Genomic DNA, 13,904 nt, shown 5'->3' on the forward strand with positions numbered 1-13,904 from the left:
CCATTATACAGGATGCCAGGGAAGCTGAGCCTGAGTGACCCCCATTATACAGGATGCCAGGGAAGCTGAGCCTGAGTGACCCTCATTATACAGGATGCCAGGGAAGCTGAGCCTGAGTGACCCCCATTATACAGGATGCCAGGGAAGCTGAGCCTGAGTGACCCCCATTATACAGGATGCCAGGGAAGCTGAGTGACCCCCATTATACAGGATGCCAGGGAAGCTGAGCCTGAGTGACCCCAATTATACAGGATGCCAGGGAAGCTGAGCCTGAGTGACCCCAATTATACAGGATGCCAGGGAAGCTGGTGACTTCCAGCTGGCAGTGATAGTTACCATCTTCCTGCTGTGTCTCCTCCTCAGGCCATGTGCGATGAGCGAATATCCCACCCGCGGTGGGCGTTGGGGGCGGGGCTTAGCGGAACATCCCGGGACTGTTCCACTTGTGGAGAGGGGGACACTGGTGCAGGACGCTCCGAGCCTGTGTCAGGGGGAGGTGCGGAGGTGTCTCAGAGGGGATTGCAGACGCTCCCTTCTGCGTCTCTGGCAGGGTGCTTAACCATCAGTAACGTAGCTACCTTGAAGACAGGGGAGACAGGCCAGGCGGGCCCCCGGGCCCCCTGCAGTGCAGGGCCCCATAGCAAGTGCCTTCCCTGCCTTCATGGTAGCTACGCCACTGAGAGACACCATAAAAACTGACAACTTCTCTATGTGCAGGGTCTATGAACATATGCTAGAAGTAACTGATATAAATGCTGCCCAATCACAGGGCAGCTTACACTGCTGGAGCACTATAAGCCGCACTGTGATTGGCTGATATAGGCAGCCAATCACAGATCAGCTTCTACTGCTGGAGCACTATAAGCTGCACTGTGATTGGCTGATATAGGCAGCCAATCACAGAGCAGCTTCTACTGCTGGAGCACTATAACCTGCACTGTGATTGGTTGCTATGGGCAGTTGTTAGGTCATCACTACACAATACAGCTCAGGACCGTCCACCGACCGTCAACAACTGGAAACAACAGCCAGACTATGTATGTATACCATTTTATCATACCCCGTTATCACCAGGGCCCTGTTAGTATCCTGCAGGGGGTGGTGGTCATCACTGTAACATTATATGATGCTTGTTTTGGATGTTTCCTATACTGACTGTGAAGTGGCTGAGGACACAACTGCCCTGTTGCCATGGTTACGGGAGGTATTGAGGTGTTTATGAGACTCTCCATAGACTAAATTGGGAGATTATGGACTCAAGGTAGGGACATATCAACAGAAATATCAGGAAAACGGCAAATAGTGCTAGACTATTACTGTATAACCTGTATGTATGATCATCTACACACTGAAGTGACGGTTAACTTTAAGGGGGAACTGCCGTCTGATGAATATTCAGTTCAGTACCGCTGCGTCCCCGCTCACTTCCTGATTGGTAGTAAGAGGGCGGAAGCGGTTTCGGGACACATTGATGAACTTGGCTTTGCTGTGTCTCCCACTGTCACAATCCAAGCCCTGGAGACGTGTGTATACAGGTATACATATATAGCCATTTGTCCTATAGAGAAGCTTATGGATTTAAAAAAAAAAAAAAAAACTACTTTAGAATATAGCATATCTATGCGGTGTGTGACCTAGAGAAAATATTGTCCCCACATTATCCCTTTATAATGGGACACTGTATTATTATATTAAAAGTTTGTTCTTTCTGATACATTTAAAGGTTGTTGGTGAGAACCCTCCTGACCACTATCATGTGAAGTGAGAAATAAGAGGTGTCTGGATGCAAGCACAGGACACACAGGTAAAAGATCTCTTTTATTATTGCACTGTGTGCACAGTGATCCCATTGATCTCGATTAGATTCAATGGGAGTTGGTTTTCATGGTGAAGAGACAATAATATGGACACTTAAGGCCCTATTACACAAAACGATTATCGTCCGTATTCGGCCAATAATCGTCTTGTGTAATAGATGACAATAATATGTCGACATGAACAATGTCGGCTGATCGTTGTCTGCCATTGTCTTTCAACATGTTAAAAGACAAATTACTTATATAGCAACGATCTGCTGCCACACCTCAGTGGAATAGGAGTGGCGGCAGCAGACCGCTGCTATATTCTATGGGCTGCCCGGACGATCTAGCCATCACCCAGACAGCCCCTCCACAGCTCTTCGCGGCCCCACTCTCACTTACCTGCTCTCTCACTTGCGCCATGTAATAGGGGCTTTGGTAGCCTCAGCTTTACCAGTTCAGTAGTGTAGTGCTGTAGCTGTTTGGGAGTCATTAACCACAACCAATCATGAAACAACTTAAGGGCCTTTTACACAGGCAGATTATCGGGCAAGAGCGTCACTAGAAGCACTAATCGGCCATGTAAAAATGACTGTGAAGACCGAGCAAACCCCCTAAATTGATCTTTATCGGCTGCACATCTTCCTGTGTAAACAGGTTTTTGTGCGACCAATAAGGATAAAGGGAAACTGACAGCACATATATATATATATATATATATATATCAGGGCCGGGACAAAGAGTAGGCAGGGGTAGGCGATGGCCTAGGGCGCCAAACAGCAGGGGGCGCCACCAGGCCGAACCCGGAAGCAGCATACAGAAGCTGATTACATCAGCCCCCTGCCGGGAGATACACAAGTCTGTGAGTCTTCTGCTGCTGCTCCACAGGGCCGGGGGGAGGGGCGGCCTTCGGCTGAAGACACTGCTCTGGCTGAGCTCCCTTTGCCAGGAGGCGTCTGACCTGGTGCAGGAGGCCAGTATGGGGGAATGTGCAGCATTACACATCCACTAGGCTCTGGGAGCTGCTCAGCTGTCGGGACAGAGAGGAGGAGGAGGAGGTGAAGAACGGCAGCCTGCAGACACAGCACATGATGACCAGGAAGTGTCTGCCTGTGTTTTGTGTCCTGGGCCTCTCCTGTCAGCTGCTCATCGCTGCATCATTATCATCATCATCAGCAGCAGACCCCTCCATGACAGTCCCAGGACGAAGAGGAGAGAAAGTGCAAGCAACCTAGCTGAGTGGTAGCTGTTTTGTGCCTGTGTATGTGTACAGCGACAACAAGAGTGTGTGTGTGTGTGTGTGTGTGTGTGTGTATATAAGTGTGTGTGTGTATACATAAGTGTGTGTGTGTGTGTAAACATAAGTGTGTGTGTATACATAATAGTGTGTGTGTGTGTGTGTGTGTGTCACACTGAGGTAGCTGTTTTGTGTCTGTGTTTGTGTACATAAGAGTGTGTGTGAGAGTGTGTGTGTATACATAAGAGTGTGCCTGTGTATACATAAGAGTGTGCGTGTGTATACATGAGTGTGTGTGTATTCATAAGAGTGTGTGTATACATAAGAGTGTGTGTGTGTGTGTCACACTAAGAGGTAGCTGTTTTGTGTCTGTGTGTATGTGTGTGTGTACATGTGTGAGAGTGTGTGTGTCACTCAGAGGTAGCTGTTTTGTGTCTGTGTGTGTGTGTACATGTGTGAGAGTGTGTGTGTCACTCAGAGGTAGCTGTTTTGTGTCTGTGTGTGTGCGTGTGTTTACATGTGTGAAAGTGTGTGTATTCATAAGAGTGTGTGTGTGTGTGTATTCATAAGAGAGTGTGTGTGTGTATACATAAGATTGTGTGTGTGTATACATACGTGTATATACTGTACATAAATGTGTGTGTGTGTGTGTATATGCATAAATGTGTGTCTGTGTGTATATGCATAAATATATATACATAAAAATATATACAACTGGGGGCAGCACACAGGGGATATATATACAACTGGGGAAGCAAACATGGGGTCTATATACTACTGGGGGAAGCAAACAGGGGATATATATATACATATGGGGGGGGCGCCATTTGTCTTCTCTGCCTAAGGCACCAAAATTGCTTGTCCCGGCCCTGATACATATATATATATATACATATATATATATCCTTGCTGTCAGTTTCCAGATCGCAAACAGTGTATACTTACATCCGCACTTCTTGTGATCCAGCATCTGGCTTCTCCAGTCTCCTGGCTGCCAGCTTTATCTTCAGGCCACTGCTCTGGAATGAAAGACAACCAGTGGAGGTGGGGCCTGAAGATATAGCTGGCGGATGGAAGACTGGGGAAGCCAGATGCCGGATCTTAAGCAGCGTGGTTAATGTGCACTGCTTGTGAGCTGGAAACTCACAGCGCAGATAGATAGATAGATAGATAGATAGATAGATAGATAGATAGATAGATAGATATGTGCTGTCTGTTTCCAGGACTGCACAAACGATACAGCCATCGTTCGTGCAGCCTGGGCGCTCCATTTCTCATACCATGTAAAGGCATAGCAAAAGAGCGTCAATCTTGCTGATCTGCACTCATTTGTAGCCTCTGCAGCCGAGAAATCACTTTGTCTAAATGGACTCATATATAGGGAATAACTTTGCTGAAGGTGATTACATATGTCGACAGGTGCTATTCAAACATAAAGACAAATTATGATGAAATTTAAATAAAAATACAGGATGGAGACAACCGTCTGCGGCTTCGGCTCGACTGCCCCTTTCCTTTGAGTGGCTCCTCAGTGTTCTGGAAATGGGTGGAGGACATTGTCTCCATTAGAATGGGCTCCCCTGTGATGCTGAGGCAGTTTGGACTCCACTACTAGAAGGCCTAGTGGGATGGTGATTTCCCTGAACCTAGACCCGGAGTGGACGCTGTGCTTTAGCACCGCATGGGCAAACTGTATTTTCCAGAAAGTTGTGGTGATGTTTCAATATTGTTGTTAATTTATTAGCAAATGTAAATGTGCTATTTAAACATAAATAACGCGTAGCATGGATTTTAATTAAAACTACAAAAAGACATCAATGATAGTTGTTAGGGAGAAATTTCTTGAAACTTTCAATATTGTTTGTAATTTCCACAGACACCTGAATATTCGTCTTATCATTAGAGGGTGGTCTGTTCTGTTCAGATTGGTTACTTGGTGATGTCCCATATATCTCTTGTTATGAATTTTATATTTTAATTTAAAAGGACCAGCCATGGGACCCCTGCCGGAAAGCATTTTCCCTTGAGTTGTGATGAAGCCACGACTCGGGGGAAAAGGTATGCCCTGGATGATGAACTGGCCACTCAGCCAATCAGTGACTGAAGCATGTCCCGCCCCAGTCACTGACTGGCTAAGTGGCTAGTCCATCAGCCGAGTCGTAAATTGCTCTTATTTTGAAAACATAAAACTTTACAAATAGGAAATAAAAGAAGGAGACAACCGTCTGCAGCTCCGGCTCGACTGCCCCTTTCCTTTGAGTGGCCCCTCAATGTTCTGGAAACGGGTGGAGGACATTGTCTCCATTAGAATGGGCTCCCCTGTGATGCTGAAGCAGTTTGGACTCCACTACTAGAAGGCCTAGCGAGATGGTGATTTCCCTGAACCTAGACCCGGAGTGGACGCTGTGCCTTAACACCCCATGGGCAAACTGTATTTTCCAGTAAGTTTAGGTATTACATGTTGCAACAATGTCTATAAATTATTGTCAATATTAAATGCGGTATTGATACATGTAGGATGAGTTTAAAATAAAAATACAGGATGATATTAATTATACAATACAAACAAGTATCATAGTCTCACATTGAACGGGCTACATTTTATAGAGCTAAAATACAACACAGAAGTGTACCCCAATGGTTCAGGGCACCTTCTGAGTGGTGCGGTTTAGCGTTAAGACAAGTTCCATAGCCTTGCATTAAACTATCTGCATTTCACAGAGTTTGCTATCTGTCATATGGATGAATACAAGAGAACTACACGCAGTTCTAATGATCTTTATTAGGTAAAATAAAGGTTCTCAAAGAGATGCAGAAAGGTAAAAAAAAAAAAAAAAGAAAAAAAAAGTAGAGAAGGTGGATAATGAGATTACATTTAGACAAGGCAATAGATTGTAATCTAGTATTGATAATCAGTTTCAATAATATAATTAACCATTTAATGGATGTCCAGTTGTCCTTTGTTGCATTAAAGCAATGAAACGCCTTCATGTGTGAACATACTCTAAATTACACCTGGCATTCCAGATAATGACAAGAGAACTTTCTGAGTTTCTGAACCCAAAAACTTTGTGAAGACTTTGTTGTCTCTTTACATTATGGGAACAACCACGCAGCATTCCCCCTTCAACAGGACCAAGTGCAAACCGATCACCCTTGCCACAGGGACAACGAAGGCAATCCAGAAGGGTTCTGGAAGTGGAAGACAAATCCTGATTTTTCTGTCTAGCTTTTCCTTATGATGGTGTGTCTGTTTTGAGAGTAACGTGTTCCTATACCCTATATCAAGTCATTAGACTTGAATCCCTAGTACCCTAACTGCTGATGGTGTCATAGGTCCCCTTCATTACTAACTCCCTACCTCCAGTACCCTACTCATAATCCACCAGTAATCCTATACACATTGAAGTGTATACTGACTAAGCAATGTAGACATGGAAATGTTACACTTCCTTTACTGTCCCATAGCTTACAAAATGGCCAAGTAAGAAACGAGTCTACTTTGGTGTGATATTTCATTATTCTCAGATCTAATATATAACCAATATAGACTATAGTCCCTTTTGCCTCTCCCATTTGCCGACACAGATTGTCTGACCTGCCTTGAATCTGACTACCCTTATCTTCTACTTATCTGACTAGAATACCCCTCTAATCCCTGGTACTGCGCTGACTCTACAGCCTGCTTACCCGGTGCCTGGCACCGACTCTTTCTGGTCCTTGGTGACCAGTTGCTGCTCACACCGGGACCACACTTGTGGAGCGACCTGGTGTCCTCTAGCCACAGAAGTCCAGCTTCCGCATCCTGGAGCGGGATAAAGGGTGAAAACCTAGAGGGCACTTAGACTCTGCTCCCTGGTGTGGCCCAAAGCCAAACCGGTTGAGTAGCACAACGGGTCCACACTAGCTGTCCATGACACTATCGCCTGCTGGGGAATGCGCAACATTTACTTGCTACTGGTGTATATTTCTGTATTTCTTTGGAAATTTTTATTTTTGGCCCTGATAATCCTACAATATTTGCAGTAACCTCATTGTCAGGACAGAACTGTGTACATCCCTACTGGCGCCTATGACACCACACCTGTTCATGACCATTTGTCTCGGGCAGCGCATCCTGCTCTTCTACAGAATTTAGGTGGTTTTCCCTCATTTGCTTCATTCTGCTATTGTATTGCATAGATCTGACCACCAGCTTGCGTCTGTATTGACATGCATATATAGTCCACAGAAAATACTGTTAATTGTTGGGTCAAACAGAGTGCTGCTGGGGCTTCTTCCACTGCCATCCAAACGTATAGGTTCTAAGCCCTATGGGGTCAAACAGACTGCTGCTGCTGTTTTCAATGTCATCTAAAATTGGCTATCTTTTGACCTTTGGAGGTCACTGACATCTATAATGCTGTGTCATGTGTGCGCTATTACCACACCCCACAAGTATACACTTCTGTATAAAATCAATGTCTACCAATTCACTGAACCATAGGTCTTCATTGTTCCTCCTTGTCATCACCTTGTAGAGGCCATAGCTGATACACATTACCGGTTATAAATTGCTTTTATTTAAAAAAAAAAAAAAAAATATATATATATATATATATATATATATTAAAAAGGAAAATACAGGATGGAGACAACCGTCTGCAGCTTCGGCTCGACTGCCCCTTTCCTTTGAGTGGCCCCTCAATGTTCTGGAAACGGGTGGAGGACATTGTCTCCATTAGAATGGGCTCCCCTGTGATGCTGAGGCAGTTTGGACTCCACTACTAGAAGGCCTAGCGGGATGGTGATTTCCCTGAACCTAGACCCGGAGTGGACGCTGTGCCTTAGCACCCAATGGGCAAACTGTATATTCCAGTAAGTTTAGGTGTTACATGTTCCAACAATGTTTTAAATTATTGTCAAAATTAAATGTGGTATTGATACATTTTAATAATAGTTATTCAGGTGTACCCCAATAGTTGGTGGTACTTTTAAAATAGTTTTCAGTGTAGACAAGCTCCAAAGTCTCCCATTAATTTAGTTGTATTTTATAGAGTTAAAATACATCACAGTAGTGTACCCCAATAATTCAGGGGACCTTCTAAGTGGTCCATTCTACACTACAGACAAGTATCACATTCTCACATTGAACAAGCTACATTTTATAGAGCTAAAATACATCACAGTGGTGCATCCCAATAGTGAAGGGGAACCTTCAAATCATGCGGTTTACAGTTAAGTTCCATAGCCTTGCATTAAACTATCTGCATTTCACAGAGTTTGCTATCTGTTATAAGGGTGAATACAAGTTCAATAAGTGAATTGCATCCACAGTTTGTTATCTGTTATAGGGATAAACACAAGAGAACTACACACATTAACCTAGTTGTAATCATTTTCCTTAGTATAGTAAAATTAAGAAAAAAAACAGAAAATAAAAGAAGGGAAGAGGATAATGAGATCACCTTTGGACAAGGCAATAAATTGTAATCTAGTTTTGTTAATGAGTTTCCATATTATAATTTACCATTTAATGAACGTCCAGCTGTCCTTCGTTTCGTTAATGCAATGAAACGCAAACACGTGTCAACATACTCTAAATTACACCTTGGCATTCCAGATAATGACAAGAAAACTTTCTGAGTTTCTGAACCCAAAAACTGTCATTACCGCATACATTAATTTCTCCCCAATTTGTTGTGGGAACAACTAAGTAGTATTCCCCCTTCAAAAGGACCACATGCAAACCGATCACCCTTGCCACAGGGATGACGAAGGCAAACCAGAAGAGTTCTGGAGGTGGAAGACAAATCCTGATCTTTTTGTCTAGTTTTTCTTTTTGATGGTGTGTCTGATCTGAGAGTAACGTGTTCCTATACCCTATATCAAGTCATTTGACTGGAATCCCTAGTACACTAACTGCTGATGGTGTCATAGGTGCTCTTCATTACTAACTCCCTACCTCCAATACGCTACTCATAATCCACCTCAGTAATCCTATACACATTAAAGCATATATGATTTAGCAATGTAGACATATGAAATGTTACAATTCCTTTACTGTCCAGTAGCTTAAAAAAATGACCAAGAACCAGGGGTCTACTTTGGTATTATACATCATAATTCTCAGATCTAATATATAACCAATATAGACTGTAGTCCTTTTTGCCACTCCCATATCCCGACACAGATAGTCTTGCCTGTCTTGAATCTGACTACCCTGATCCTCTTTTTATCTGACTGCAATACACTGTTCATCCCTGGTACTGCTGTGACTCTCCGGGCTGTTTACCAGGTATATTTGGCCTGTTTCCCGGTGCCTGGCACCGACTCTTTCTGGTCCTTGGTGACCAGTTGCTGCTCACACCGGGACCACACTTGTGGAGCGACCTGGTGTCCTCTAGCCGCAGAGGTCCAGCTTCCGCATCCTGGAGCGGGATAAAGGGTGAAAACCTAGAGGGCACTTAGACTCTGCTCCCTGGTGTGGCCCAAAGCCAAACCGGTTGAGTAGCACAGCGGGTCCACACTCGCTGTCCATGACACTATCGCCTGCTGGGGAATGCAAAATATTTACTTGCTACTGGTGTATATTTCTTTATTTCTTTTGAATTTTTCATTTTTGGTCCTGATAATTCTACAATATTTGCAGTAACCTCATTGTCAGGACAGAGTTGTCTACATTCCTACTGGCACCTATGACACCACACCTGTTCATGAATCATGACCATTGGTCTCAGGAAGCTTAACCCCACTCCTCTACAGAATATAGCCTGCTGCTCAATATATCTATGGCTTGCCCTACAGAGCACCAAATAGCAATGGTGGAAGCTACCGTTTTCAAAAGGCTTCAGAGCTGAAGGTTAAGGGCTAGTGAGGTCCTTATCTCCTCCTATGCTTGAAACTTGTTAATTCCTCTGGTCAGCAAGATAGTCATCTTCCAGCGTAGGTGGTTGTCCCTCATTTGCTTCATTCTGCTATTGTATTGGATGGAGCTGACTACCAGCATTGCTTCTGTATTGATATGCATATATAATCCACAGAGAGTACTGTTCGTTTTTGGCCCTTCGGGGTCAAACAGAGTGCTGCTGGTGCTGCTGTCACTGCCATCCAAAAGGATAGAGTCTACGCCATGTGGGGTGAACAAACTGCTGCTGCTGCTGTTTTTATTGTCATCTAAAATTGGCTATCTTTTGACCTTTGGAGATCACTGACACTGCTGACATCTGCAATGCTGTGTCATATATGCACTATTACCACGCCCCACAAGTATACACTTCTCCATAAAAGCATTATCTACCAATTCTCTGCAGCATTGGCCTTTATTGTTTCTTACTGTAAAGCTGTGCTAAAGCACCAGATGGGCAAACTGAATATTTTCCAGTTTAGGTGTTAGATGTCTCAACAATGTTTTTGACTTATTAAGGGTGCCGGGTGGGTTGGCATTACATTAGTGGGCTAGGGCAGGCTTGGACTGGGCTGGGCACTGGGCGGGTACATGATAGGAGGCGGGGATGGGCCTTAGAAGCCCTTGGGCAAAGTGTATATATGCGATACAAAGACAATATGGTAAGGGTTTTAGATAACTTTCTGTCAAAAGTAAATGTGCTATTCAAATATTAAAACAACGTAGGACAAGTTTTAATTAAAAACATTGTCTCCATTAGAATGGGCTCCCCTGTGATGCTGAGGCAGTTTGGACTCCACTACTAGAAGGCCTAGCGGGATGGTGATTTCCCTGAACCTAGACCCGGAGTGGACGCTGTGCCTTAGAACCTCATGGGCAAACTGTATATTTTCCAGTTTAGATGTTTGATGTCTCAACTATGTTTTTTACTGATTAAGGGGGCTGGGTGGGTCTGCATTACGTTAGTGGGCTGGGGCAAGCCTGGACTGGGCTGGGCACCGGGCTGGTACACAATAAAAGGCTGAGATGGGCCTTAACAGCCCTTGGGCAGACTGTATATATGCTATGCAAAGACAATATGTTTTTGATAACTTTCCGTCCAAAGTAAATGTGGTATTTAAATATTAAGACAACGTAGGACAAGTTTTAATTAAAAATACAGGATGGAGACAACCGTCTGCAGCTTCGGCTCGACTACCCCTTTCCTTTGAGTGGCTCCTCAGTGTTCTGGAAACGGGTGGAGGACATTGTCTCCATTAGAATGGGCTCCCCTGTGATGCTGAGGCAGTTTGGACTCCACTACTAGAAGGCCTAGCGGGATGGTGATTTCCCTGAACCTAGACCCGGAGTGGACGCTGTGCCTTAGCACCTCATGGGCTAACTGTATATTTTCCAGTTTAGGTGTTTGATGTCTGAACAATGTTTTTTACTTATTAAGGGGGCTGGGTGGGTCTGCATTACGTTAGTGGGCTGGGGCAGGCCTAGAGTGGGCTGGGCACCGGGCTGGTACACAATAAAAGGCTGAGATGGGCCTTAGCAGCCCTTGGGCAGACTGTATATATGATATACAAAGACCATATGTTTTAGATAACTTTTAGATAACTTTCTGTCAAAAGTAAATGTGCTATTTAAATATTAAGACAACGTAGGACAAGTTTTAATTAAAAATACAGGATGGAGACAACCGTCTGCAGCTTCGGCTCGACTGCCCCTTTCCTTTGAGTGGCCCCTCAATGTTCTGGAAACGGGTGGAGGACATTGTCTCCATTAGAATGGGCTCCCCTGTGATGCTGAGGCAGTTTGGACTCCACTACTAGAAGGCCTAGCGGGATGGTGATTTCCCTGAACCTAGACCCGGAGTGGACGCTGTGCCTTAGCACCCCATGGGCAAATTGTATATATTCTGGTTAGTTTATATGTTAGATATTTCATGTTGTTAACTTGAAATTGGTTGTTAAATTAAAATTGGTTACTAGAGGATCTCCCATATACCTCTTGTTGGATGTCCCAACAGTGTTTTTGACTTTTTAAGGGTGCTAGGCTGGCCAGGGCTGGGATGGGCTCTGGGTGGGTCCTTGTTATGGGCTGGGAAGGTCCGACACTCTTTAAGGAGTTCTTTGTGGGTTTTTACAAAAGATAGGTAAATTCTTGTTCAGAATGGGTTGATTGAGCAATTGGGCTAGGGAGGAGGGGCTCCCTCTTGGTGCCTTCACCTTGACGTGGTGAGGGAGCTTGCGTGCCTTGATGATCCAATTAGCTAAGCTGGTGGGAGTACTACTCCTGGTGGGGTCACCCGTACCAGACAGGTCAGTGGGGAGAGGCCAGACTAAGAAAGGCACTCGGAAGAAAGGGCTGGCATCCTTCTTTTATCTCTATTGAAATATATAAGTGTAGTTCTTAAACTTTAGTACTCGTAGTTAGAAGACAAATCATTCTTTAAGTGAGAGCCTCCGGCTGATGCAATTGATGCATGCATGTAACCTCATCTGCTATGAAAAATGCTTTGCAATAAAAAAGCTTTAAAGGATACATAGTTTGTCCTGGGTGAAAGAAACGAGATCGGACAGAATTCTATAAAACCAATAGATTGGAAGGGCACCGGGCGGTTCCGAGTTAAGGGGCTGCAGCAGGGCTGGGCTAGGTTCGCATTAAGGGGCTTGAGCAGGCCTGGGCTAAGAAGGATGGTGGGTGGTCTGCATCAAGGGATCATGCTTGGGCTGCGAAAAGCGTGAGCCTGAGTTTGAGGGCTGGTGCAGGAGTGTCAGGTAGGTCTGCGTTAGGGGACCGGGGCAGACCTGGGCTGAAAAGCTCTGCAAGGCAGTTCTGTTTTAAGATGTTTCAAAAAGGAGCTCACAGTGGGGCACTTGGGCCAACATACTGGGCAATCTTCTACCTCATAGATGCCTTTTGTCTGTATAAATACTGTAGGTTAATAGGCTGAACAGTATTGACAGCGCTACAAAAACATGGCCACTTTCTTTCAGAAACAGCCCCACTCTTGTCTCCAGTTTGGGCAGGGTTTTGCTGCTCAATTCCATTGAAGTGAATGGAGCTTAATTGCAAACCGCACCTGAACTGAAGACAAGAGTCGTGTTGTCTCTGAAAGAAAGTAGCCATCTTTTGTAGCACTGGATAACCCCTTTAACAACTTCATATTTATTTTTCAATTCTACGGAACCGGCTTCCCTGCTTCACTTTATTTATATGATCATTTTATTTTAAAACTTTAAACATTTGCTACCTAGTGCGTGCACTCACTGCTCCTCATGAACTGTTACTGTTATTGCAACATAGAGCAGTGCAGCGCTCCTACCAAATAATGTTCTACTGAATACAAAAATCATCATACAGTGACTCACAGGTGACGTCTTTGATCTAAAGCGTCACTTTCCTTTTCCTCTCCATCTGGCTCAGACCTCCATGATGATTTCTTGCAGCCACAATTCGTCTCTTCACAACCTGCCAGACATATATATGTATATATATAGATCCCCTGTGTGCTCCCCAGAAATATAAAGAACCCTGTGTGCTGCCCCCAGTAGCATATAGACCCCCTGTGTGCTCCCCAAGAAGTATATAGAACCCTTTGTGCTCCCCCAGTAGTATATAGACCCCCTGTGTGCTGCCCCCACTAGTATATAGATCCCCTGTGCGCTCCCCCAGTAGTTCATAGCCCCCTGTGCGCTTCCCCAGTAGTATATAGCCCCCTGTTTGCTCCCCCAGTAGTATATAGCCCCTGTACGCTCCCCCAATAGTATAGAGACCCCCGCTTTGTGCTCCCCAGTAGTAAATAGACCCCCCACTATGTGCTCCCCCTCCTATAGGCCCCCCTGTGCGCTTCCCTTCCCATATAGCCCCCTGTGCGCTTTCCCAGTAGTATATAGCCCCCCCCTGTTCTCCCTAGTAGTATATAGCCCCCCTATGCTCCCCTCCCATATAGCATATAACATAAAAAAACAAACACTTATACTCACCAGGGTCC

General features: G+C 44.7%; 1 long non-coding RNA gene across 1 annotated transcript in view; it reads left to right on the forward strand.

Annotated features, from left to right (window-relative positions):
- Nucleotides 1–964: 964 nt before the first annotated feature.
- The window catches only part of LOC138770824 (uncharacterized), a 45,632-nt gene continuing 32,692 nt past the window's right edge, over nt 965–13,904 (forward strand). Inside the window, exons 1-2 of the long non-coding RNA XR_011359511.1 lie at nt 965–1,037; nt 1,724–1,804. This is a non-coding gene — a long non-coding RNA (uncharacterized lncRNA). The remainder of the gene's footprint in view (nt 1,038–1,723; nt 1,805–13,904) is intronic.

The sequence above is a fragment of the Dendropsophus ebraccatus genome, chromosome 13 (assembly GCF_027789765.1).
Source record: "Dendropsophus ebraccatus isolate aDenEbr1 chromosome 13, aDenEbr1.pat, whole genome shotgun sequence".
In the NCBI taxonomy this organism is placed as follows: Eukaryota; Metazoa; Chordata; class Amphibia; order Anura; family Hylidae; genus Dendropsophus; species Dendropsophus ebraccatus.